Genomic DNA, 12,153 nt, shown 5'->3' with positions numbered 1-12,153 from the left:
ATCAGTCCCAGTCCTATTCCAGAGATACCCATTTCCGGTTCAAGCCCAGTTAGAGAAATATGAAGATCGATCCTAGCCCAGTTCCAGAGATACCTATTAGCGGTTCTAGCACAGTTATAGAGATATAAATTATCAATTATAGCCCAGTTCCAAAGATATATATTACTGGTCCCAGACTGGTTCCAGAACTACATGTTGCTGTCTCCAGCCCAGTTACGCAGATATGAATTACCAATCCCAGACCAATACCAAAGATACGTATTACTTGTTCTGTAAGGTTATAGATATACGCATTGCTTTATCCAGACCAGGTCTTCATCTGTTAGTATTTCTAGTCTGGTTCTTCATCTGTTAGTCCTAGTTCCTAAGAATCTCTTGTCTTCTGTTCCTTCATCTTCTTCAAGTACCTACATTTAGCAATACCCTCATAATTCACAATCAACTTCCATGTGCAGGACCTTCACTAGACCATCCAACTTCCTACCTATAGCCTTTACCCCAACTCCTACTCTAGACCTAAGTCAGGGATCATAAACTAAAACAAAACTGACAAATATATCCATGCACATGCCTTAGTTGGCAGGGTGATTTCACAATATTAATAAGTATATAAGCAGCATTATCTCAAAATCCCATTCCAACAACTATCTATGCAACGCTTTATAGAGTAATAAAATATGTCATGCATATTAGTCCCTACCCCATTGGAGCTTACAGACTAAATTTCCTAATCCACAAGCACTTACACACACACTTACATACTGTATTGCATAAATATGGTAGGGTGATTTTGCCCTATAACAAAGAGGACAAAATGGGTAATCACAAGAGCCCTTTCAGACAATTTATGCAATGTTATAAAGAGAATATGTCATTTATATTAGTCCCTGCCCCATTGGGGCTTACAGTCTAAAATTCATAATGCATAAACGTTCACACACAGTCCATAGCAAACATACATATTTTATAAAAATCCATGTATACCAGGAAGATATTATCACATCTCTACAGTCTAGAACTTGTGTCTATCCTGAGAGTTATCAGTAATTAATAATAATATTAATTACCTGTCTTGGGTCTACTACTCCTGTTGTTCTATCTTAATGATATGCTTTGTAGCAAAGATGACCTTGCAAAAGTCCAGAAATGCAGTTGCTTGGCTGTTGTCCTCACATTTTCAATCATGATGAAGGCCCTCCTAAAAAAAATTAGAGGTGTGATAATATGTTCCTGATATACATGCATATCTATTCTTATTATTACTATGATTCTTTCTTTATAATGCATAATTAATAAACACGATAATGTACAGAAAACACAAATCAACTATAAAAGTCCCTGCCCCAGAGGAGCTTACAGTCTAAATTCACTAACAAAAAATCTCTGACAAAAACACAAATTTAGTGCTGCATAAATATTGTCAAATGCCAATGCAGTCCCAGACCCAGATGTCACTTGTTCTAGTCCAGTTAACAAGTTCATCAGTGCCAGGCAGTCTCCATCTTCAATGGTTCCAGTCCAGTTAACAAATTCACCAGTTCCAGTGTGGTCTACAGCGTCAACGCGTCTAGTCCAATTAAGAAGTTCACTGGTTCCAGCCTGGTCTACAGTGTCAATGGTTAACAGCTACCAGTTCCAGATCAGGATCCAGCCTGGTCTGCAGTTCCAATCCGAGGAGCAAGTCCAGTTGTAGCCAAGTTACCAGTACCAAGAATCCTTTGGGAGATTGCTCAAAAATCAGTTCTTAAAGAACATCTTACCAACCCGGTTCCCAGAGCTTTGTTTTACCAGTCCAAGCCCATTCACAGAGATACGCATTACTGGTCCCAGCCCATCTACAGTGATACGCATTAAAGGTCCTAGCCCGGCTACAGAGATATGCATTATCAGTCCCAATCCTATTCCAGAGATACCCATTTCCGGTTCCAGCCCAGTTAGAGAAATATGAAGATCGTTCCCAACCCAGTTCCAGAGATACCCATTACCGGTCCCAGCACAGTTATAGAGATATGAATTATCAATCATAGCCCAGTTCCAAAGATATATATTACTGGTCCCAGACTTGTTCCAGAGCTATATGTTGCTGTCTCCAGCCCAGTTATGCAGATATGAATTACCAATCCCAGACCAATTCCAAAGATACGTATTACTTGTTCTGTAAGGTTATAGATATATGCATTGCTTTTTCCAGACCAGTTCTTCATCTGTTAGTATTTCTAGTCTGGTTCTTCATCTGTTAGTCCTAGTTCCTAAGAATCTCTTGTCTTCTGTTCCTTCATCTTCTTCCAGTGCCTACCTTTAGCAATACCCTCATAATTCACCATCAACTTCCATGTGCAGGACCTTCACTAGACCATCCAACTTCCTGCCTATAGCCTTTACCCCAACTCCTACTCTAGACCTAAGTCAGGGATCATAAACTAAACCAAAACTGACAAATATATCCTTGCACATGCCTTAGTTGGCAGGGTGATTTCACAATATTAATAAGTATATAAGCAGCATTATCTCAAAATCCCATTCCAACAACTATCTATGCAACACTTTATAGAGTAATAAAATATGTCATGCATATTAGTCCCTACCCCATTGGAGCTTACAGACTAAATTTCCTAATCCACAAGCACTTACACACACACTTACATACTGTATTGTATAAATATGGTAGGGTGATTTTGCCCTATAACAAAGAGGACAAATTGGGTTATCACAAGAGCCCTTTCCAACAATTTATGCAATGTTATAAAGAGAATATGTCATTTATATTAGTCTCTGCCCCATTGGGGCTTACAGTCTAAAATTCATAATGCATAAACGTTCACACACAGTCCATAACAAACATGCATATTTTATAAAAATCCATGTATACCAGGAAGATATTATCACATCTCTACAGTCTAGAACTTGTGTCTATCCTGAGAGTTATCAGTAATTAATAATAATATTAATTACCTGTCTTGGGTCTACTACTCCTGTTGTTCTATCTTAATGATATGCTTTGTAGTAAAGATGACCTTGCAAAAGTCCAGAAATGCAGTTGTTTGGCTGTTGTCCTCACATTTTCAATCATGAAGAAGGCCCTCCTAAAAAAAATTAGAGGTGTGATAATATGTTCCTGATATACATGCATATCTATTCTTATTATTACTATGATTCTTTCTTTATAATGCATAATTAATAAACACGATAATGTAGAGAAAACACAAATCAACTATAAAAGTCCCTGCCCCAGAGGAGCTTACAGTCTAAATTCACTAACAAAAAATCTCTGACAAAAACACAAATTTAGTGCAGCATAAATATTGTCAAAGGCCAATGCAGTCCCAGACCCAGATGTCACTTGTTCTAGTCCAGTTAACAAGTTCATCAGTGCCAGGCAGTCTCCATCTTCAATGGTTCCAGTCCAGTTAACAAATTCACCAGTTCCAGTGTGGTCTACAGCGTCAACGCGTCTAGTCCAATTAAGAAGTTCACTGGTTCCAGCCTGGTCTACAGTGTCAACGGTTAACAGCTACCAGTTCCAGATCAGGATCCAGCCCGGTCTGCAGTTCCAATCCGAGGAGCAAGTCCAGTTTTAGACAAGTTACCAGTACCAAGAATCCTTTGGGAGATTGCTCAAAAATCAGTTCTTAAAGAACATCTTACCAACCCGGTTCCCAGATCTTTGTTTTACCGGTCCAAGCCCATTTACAGAGATACGCATTACTGGTCCCAGCCCATGTACTGTGAAACGCATTAAAGTTCCTAGCCCGGCGATAGAGATATGCATTATCAGTCCCAGTCCTATTCCAGAGATACCCATTTTCGGTTCAAGCCCAGTTAGAGAAATATGAAGATCGATCCTAGCCCAGTTCCAGAGATACCCATTACCGGTCCCAGCACAGTTATAGAGATATGAATTATCAATCATAGCCCAGTTCCAAAGATATATATTACTGGTCCCAGACTTGTTCCAGAGCTATATGTTGCTGTCTCCAGCCCAGTTACGCAGATATGAATTACCAATCCCAGACCAATTCCAAAGATACGTATTACTTGTTCTGTAAGGTTATAGATATATGCATTGCTTTTTCCAGACCAGTTCTTCATCTGTTAGTATTTCTAGTCTGGTTCTTCATCTGTTAGTCCTAGTTCCTAAGAATCTCTTGTCTTCTGTTCCTTCATCTTCTTCCAGTGCCTACCTTTAGCAATACCCTCATAATTCACAATCAACTTCCATGTGCAGGACCTTCACTAGACCATCCAACTTCCTGCCTATAGCCTTTACCCCAACTCCTACTCTAGACCTAAGTCAGGGATCATAAACTAAACCAAAACTGACAAATATATCCTTGCACATGCCTTAGTTGGCAGGGTGATTTCACAATATTAATAAGTATACAAGCAGCATTATCTCAAAATCCCATTCCAACAACTATCTATGCCATGCTTTATGGAGTAATAAAATATGTCATGCATATTAGTCCCTACCCCATTGGAGCTAACAGACTAAATTTCCTAATCCACAAGCACTCACACACACACTTACATACTGTATTGCATAAATATGGTAGGGTGATTTTGCCCTATAACAAAGAGGACAAATTGGGTAATCACAAGAGCCCTTTCCAACAATTTATGCAATGTTATAAAGAGAATATGTCATTTATATTAGTCCCTGCCCAATTGGGGCTTACAGTCTAAAATTCATAATGCATAAACGTTCACACACAGTCCATAGCAAACATACATATTTTATAAAAATCCATGTATACCAGGAAGATATTATCACATCTCTACAGTCTAGAACTTGTGTCTATCCTGAGAGTTATCAGTAATTAATAATAATATTAATTACCTGTCTTGGGTCTACTACTCCTGTTGTTCTATCTTAATGATATGCTTTGTAGTAAAGATGACCTTGCAAAAGTCCAGAAATGCAGTTGTTTGGCTGTTGTCCTCACATTTTCAATCATGAAGAAGGCCCTCCTAAAAAAAATTAGAGGTGTGATAATATGTTCCTGATATACATGCATATCTATTCTTATTATTACTATGATTCTTTTTTTATAATGCATAATTAATAAACACGATAATGTACAGAAAACACAAATCAACTATAAAAGTCCCTGCCCCAGAGGAGCTTACAGTCTAAATTCACTAACAAAAAATCTCTGACAAAAACACAAATTTAGTGCTGCATAAATATTGTCAAAGGCCAATGCAGTCCCAGACCCAGATGTCACTTATTCTAGTCCCGTTAACAAGTTCATCAGTGCCAGGCAGTCTCCATCTTCAATGGTTCCAGTCCAGTTAACAAATTCACCAGTTCCAGTGTGGTCTACAGCGTCAACGCGTCTATTCCAATAAAGAAGTCAACTGGTTCCAGCCTGGTCTACAGTGTCAACGGTTAACAGCTACCAGTTCCAGATCAGGATCCAGCCGGTCTGCAGTTCCAATCCGAGGAGCAAGTCCAGTTTTAGACAAGTTACCAGTACCAAGAATCCTTTGGGAGATTGCTCAAAAATCAGTTCTTAAAGAACATCTTACCATCCCGGTTCCCAGATCTTTGTTTTACCGGTCCAAACCCATTTACAGAGATACGCATTACTGGTCCCAGCCCATCTACAGTGATACGCATTAAAGGTCCTAGCCCAGCGATAGAGATATGCATTATCAGTCCCAGTCCTATTCCAGAGATACCCATTTCCGGTTCAAGCCCAGTTAGAGAAATATGAAGATCGATCCTAGCCCAGTTCCAGAGATACCTATTAGCGGTTCTAGCACAGTTATAGAGATATAAATTATCAATTATAGCCCAGTTCCAAAGATATATATTACTGGTCCCAGACTGGTTCCAGAACTACATGTTGCTGTCTCCAGCCCAGTTACGCAGATATGAATTACCAATCCCAGACCAATACCAAAGATACGTATTACTTGTTCTGTAAGGTTATAGATATACGCATTGCTTTATCCAGACCAGTTCTTCATCTGTTAGTATTTCTAGTCTGGTTCTTCATCTGTTAGTCCTAGTTCCTAAGAATCTCTTGTCTTCTGTTCCTTCATCTTCTTCAAGTGCCTACATTTAGCAATACCCTCATAATTCACAATCAACTTCCATGTGCAGGACCTTCACTAGACCATCCAACTTCCTACCTATAGCCTTTACCCCAACTCCTACTCTAGACCTAAGTCAGGGATCATAAACTAAAACAAAACTGACAAATATATCCATGCACATGCCTTAGTTGGCAGGGTGATTTCACAATATTAATAAGTATATAAGCAGCATTATCTCAAAATCCCATTCCAACAACTATCTATGCAACGCTTTATAGAGTAATAAAATATGTCATGCATATTAGTCCCTACCCCATTGGAGCTTACAGACTAAATTTCCTAATCCACAAGCACTTACACACACACTTACATACTGTATTGCATAAATATGGTAGGGTGATTTTGCCCTATAACAAAGAGGACAAAATGGGTAATCACAAGAGCCCTTTCAGACAATTTATGCAATGTTATAAAGAGAATATGTCATTTATATTAGTCCCTGCCCCATTGGGGCTTACAGTCTAAAATTCATAATGCATAAACGTTCACACACAGTCCATAGCAAACATACATATTTTATAAAAATCCATGTATACCAGGAAGATATTATCACATCTCTACAGTCTAGAACTTGTGTCTATCCTGAGAGTTATCAGTAATTAATAATAATATTAATTACCTGTCTTGGGTCTACTACTCCTGTTGTTCTATCTTAATGATATGCTTTGTAGCAAAGATGACCTTGCAAAAGTCCAGAAATGCAGTTGCTTGGCTGTTGTCCTCACATTTTCAATCATGATGAAGGCCCTCCTAAAAAAAATTAGAGGTGTGATAATATGTTCCTGATATACATGCATATCTATTCTTATTATTACTATGATTCTTTCTTTATAATGCATAATTAATAAACACGATAATGTACAGAAAACACAAATCAACTATAAAAGTCCCTGCCCCAGAGGAGCTTACAGTCTAAATTCACTAGCAAAAAATCTCTGACAAAAACACAAATTTAGTGCTGCATAAATATTGTCAAATGCCAATGCAGTCCCAGACCCAGATGTCACTTGTTCTAGTCCAGTTAACAAGTTCATCAGTGCCAGGCAGTCTCCATCTTCAATGGTTCCAGTCCAGTTAACAAATTCACCAGTTCCAGTGTGGTCTACAGCGTCAACGCGTCTAGTCCAATTAAGAAGTTCACTGGTTCCAGCCTGGTCTACAGTGTCAATGGTTAACAGCTACCAGTTCCAGATCAGGATCCAGCCTGGTCTGCAGTTCCAATCCGAGGAGCAAGTCCAGTTGTAGCCAAGTTACCAGTACCAAGAATCCTTTGGGAGATTGCTCAAAAATCAGTTCTTAAAGAACATCTTACCAACCCGGTTCCCAGAGCTTTGTTTTACCAGTCCAAGCCCATTCACAGAGATACGCATTACTGGTCCCAGCCCATCTACAGTGATACGCATTAAAGGTCCTAGCCCGGCTACAGAGATATGCATTATCAGTCCCAATCCTATTCCAGAGATACCCATTTCCGGTTCCAGCCCAGTTAGAGAAATATGAAGATCGTTCCCAACCCAGTTCCAGAGATACCCATTACCGGTCCCAGCACAGTTATAGAGATATGAATTATCAATCATAGCCCAGTTCCAAAGATATATATTACTGGTCCCAGACTTGTTCCAGAGCTGCATGTTGCTGTCTCCAGCCCAGTTATGCAGATATGAATTACCAATCCCAGACCAATTCCAAAGATACGTATTACTTGTTCTGTAAGGTTATAGATATATGCATTGCTTTTTCCAGACCAGTTCTTCATCTGTTAGTATTTCTAGTCTGGTTCTTCATCTGTTAGTCCTAGTTCCTAAGAATCTCTTGTCTTCTGTTCCTTCATCTTCTTCCAGTGCCTACCTTTAGCAATACCCTCATAATTCACCATCAACTTCCATGTGCAGGACCTTCACTAGACCATCCAACTTCCTGCCTATAGCCTTTACCCCAACTCCTACTCTAGACCTAAGTCAGGGATCATAAACTAAACCAAAACTGACAAATATATCCTTGCACATGCCTTAGTTGGCAGGGTGATTTCACAATATTAATAAGTATATAAGCAGCATTATCTCAAAATCCCATTCAAACAACTATCTATGCAATGCTTTATAGAGTAATAAAATATGTCATGCATATTAGTCCCTACCCCATTGGAGCTTACAGACTAAAATTCCTAATCCACAAGCACTCACACACACACTTACATACTGTATTGTATAAATATGGTAGGGTGATTTTGCCCTATAACAAAGAGGACAAATTGGGTAATCACAAGAGCCCTTTCCAACAATTTATGCAATGTTATTAAGAGAATATGTCATTTATATTAGTCCCTGCCCCATTGGGGCTTACAGTCTAAAATTCATAATGCATAAACGTTCACACACAGTCCATAACAAACATACATATTTTATAAAAATCCATGTATATCAGGAAGATATTATCACATCTCTACAGTCTAGAACTTGTGTCTATCCTGAGAGTTATCAGTAATTAATAATAATATTAATTACCTGTCTTGGGTCTACTACTCCTGTTGTTCTATCTTAATGATATGCTTTGTAGTAAAGATGACCTTGCAAAAGTTCAGAAATGCAGTTGTTTGGCTGTTGTCCTCACATTTTCAATCATGAAGAAGGCCCTCCTAAAAAAAATTAGAGGTGTGATAATATGTTCCTGATATACATGCGTATCTATTCTTATTATTACTATGATTCTTTCTTTATAATGCATAATTAATAAACACGATAATGTACAGAAAACACAAATCAACTATAAAAGTCCCTGCCCCAGAGGAGCTTACAGTCAAAATTCACTAACAAAAAATATCTGACAAAAACACAAATTTAGTGCTGCATAAATATTGTCAATGGCCAATGCAGTCCCAGACCCAGATGTCACTTGCTCTAGTCCAGTTAACAAGTTCATCAGTGCCAGGCAGTCTCCATCTTCAATTCTTCCAGTCCAGTTAACAAATTCACCAGTTCCAGTGTGGTCTACAGCGTCAACGCGTCTAGTCCAATTAAGAAGTTCACTGGTTCCAGCCTGGTCTACAGTGTCAACGGTTAACAGCTACCAGTTCCAGATCATGATCCAGCCCGGTCTGCAGTTCCAATCCGAGGAGCAAGTCCAGTTTTAGCCAAGTTACCAGTACCAAGAATCCTTTGGGAGATTGCTCAAAAATCAGTTCTTAAAGAACATCTTACCAAGCCGGTTCCTAGATCTTTGTTTTACCGGTCCAAGCCCATTTACAGAAATACGCATTACTGATCCCAGCCCATCTACAGTGATATGCATTAAAGGTCTTAGCCCGGCGATAGAGATATGCATTATCAGTCCCAGTCCTATTCCAGAGATACCCATTTCCGGTTCCAGCCCGGTTAGAGAAATATGAAGATTGATCCTAGCCCAGTTCCAGATATACCTATTACCGGTCCTAGCACAGTTATAGAGATATAAATTATCAATTATAGCCCAGTTCCAAAGATATAGATTACTGGTCCCAGACTGGTTCCAGAGCTACATGTTGCTGTCTCCAGCCCAGTTACGCAGATATGAATTACCAATCCCAGACCAATTCCAAAGATACGTATTACTTGTTCTGTAAGGTTATATATATACGCATTGCTTTTTCCAGACCAGTTCTTCATCTGTTAGTATTTCTAGTCTGGTTCTTCATCTGTTAGTCCTAGTTCCTAAGAATCTCTTGTCTTCTGTTCCTTCATCTTCTTCCAGTGCCTACCTTTAGCAATACCCTCATAATTCACAATCAACTTCCATGTGCAGGACCTTCACTAGACCATCCAACTTCCTGCCTATAGCCTTTACCCCAACTCCTACTCTAGAACTAAGTTAGGGATCATAATCTAAACCAAAACTGACAAATATATCCTTGCACATGCCTTAGTTGGCAGGGTGATTTCACAATATTAATAAGTATTTAAGCAGTATTATCTCAAAATCCCATTCCAACAACTATGTATGCAACGCTTTATAGAGTAATAAAATATGTCATGCATATTAGTCCCTACCCCATTGGAGCTTACAGACTAAATTTCCTAATCCACAAGCACTCACACACACACTTACATACCGTATTGCATAAATATGGTAGGGTGATTTTGCCCTATAACAAAGAGGACAAAATGGGTAATCACAAGAGCCCTTTCCAACAATTTATGCAATGTTATAAAGAGAATATGTCATTTATATTAGTCCCTGCCCCATTGGGGCTTACAGTCTAAAATTCATAATGCATAAATGTTCACACACAGTCCATAGCAAACATACATATTTTATAAAAATCCATGTATACCAGGAAGATATTATCACATCTCTACAGTCTAGAACTTGTGTCTATCCTGAGAGTTATCAGTAATTAATAATAATATTAATTACCTGTCTTGGGTCTACTACTCCTGTTGTTCTATCTTAATGATATGCTTTGTAGCAAAGATGACCTTGCAAAAGTCCAGAAATGCAGTTGCTTGGCTGTTGTCCTCACATTTTCAATCATGAAGAAGGCCCTCCTAAAAAAAATTAGAGGTGTGATAATATGTTCCTGATATACATGCATATCTATTCTTAATATTACTATGATTCTTTCTTTATAATGCATAATTAATAAACACGATAATGTACAGAAAACACAAATCAACTATAAAAGTCCCTGCCCCAGAGGAGCTTACAGTCTAAATTCACTAACAAAAAATCTCTGACAAAAACACAAATTTAGGGCTGCATAAATATTGTCAAAGGCCAATGCAGTCCCAGACCCAGATGTCACTTGTTCTAGTCCAGTTAACAAGCTCATCAGTGCCAGGCAGTCTCCATCTTCAATGGTTCCAGTCCAGTTAACAAATTCACCAGTTCCAGTGTGGTCTACAGCGTCAACGCGTCTAGTCCAATTAAGAAGTTCACTGGTTCCAGCCTGGTCTACAGTGTCAACGGTTAACAGCTACCAGTTCCAGATCAGGATCCAGCCCGGTCTGCAGTTCCAATCCGAGGAGCAAGTCCAGTTTTAGCCAAGTTACCAGTACCAAGAATCCTTTGGGAGATTGCTCAAAAATCAGTTCTTAAAGAACATCTTACCAACCCGGTTCCCAGAGCTTTGTTTTACCAGTCCAAGCCAGTTTACAGAGATACGCATTACTGGTCCCAGCCCATCTACAGTGATACGCATTAAAGGTCCTAGCCTGGCTACAGAGATATGCATTATCAGTCCCAATCCTATTCCAGAGATACCCATTTCTGGTTCCAGCCCGGTTAGAGAAATATGAAGATAGTTCCCAACCCAGTTCCAGAGATACCCATTACCGGTCCCAGCACAGTTATAGAGATATGAATTATCAATCATAGCCCAGTTCCAAAGATATATATTACTGGTCCCAGACTTGTTCCAGAGCTACATGTTGCTGTCTCCAGCCCAGTTACGCAGATATGAATTACCAATCCCAGACCAATTCCAAAGATACGTATTACTTGTTCTGTAAGGTTATAGATATATGCATTGCTTTTTCCAGACCAGTTCTTCATCTGTTAGTATTTCTAGTCTGGTTCTTCATCTGTTAGTCCTAGTTCCTAAGAATCTGTTGTCTTCTGTTCCTTCATCTTCTTCCAGTGCCTACATTTAGCAATACCGTCATAATTCACAATCAACTTCCATGTGCAGGACCTTTACTAGACCATCCAACTTCCTGCCTATAGCCTTTACCCCAACTCCTACTCTAGACCTAAGTCAGGGATCATAAACTAAACCAAAACTGACAAATATATCCATGCACATGCCTTAGTTGGCAGGGTGATTTCACAATATTAATAAGTATATAAGCAGCATTATCTCAAAATCCCATTCCAACAACTATCTATGCAACACTTTATAGAGTAATAAAATATGTCATGCATATTAGTCCCTACCCCATTGGAGCTTACAGACTAAATTTCCTAATCCACAAGCACTTACACACACACTTACATACTGTATTGTATAAATATGGTAGGGTGATTTTGCCCTATAACAAAGAGGACAAATTGGGTAATCACAAGAGCCCTTTCCAACAA

The sequence above is a fragment of the Taudactylus pleione genome, unplaced genomic scaffold (genome assembly GCF_031769625.1).
Source record: "Taudactylus pleione unplaced genomic scaffold, aTauple2 ptg000176l, whole genome shotgun sequence".
Taxonomy (NCBI): domain Eukaryota; kingdom Metazoa; phylum Chordata; class Amphibia; order Anura; family Myobatrachidae; genus Taudactylus; species Taudactylus pleione.
The sequence above is the reverse complement of the archived record's forward strand: the minus strand, read 5'-3'. Positions refer to the sequence as shown.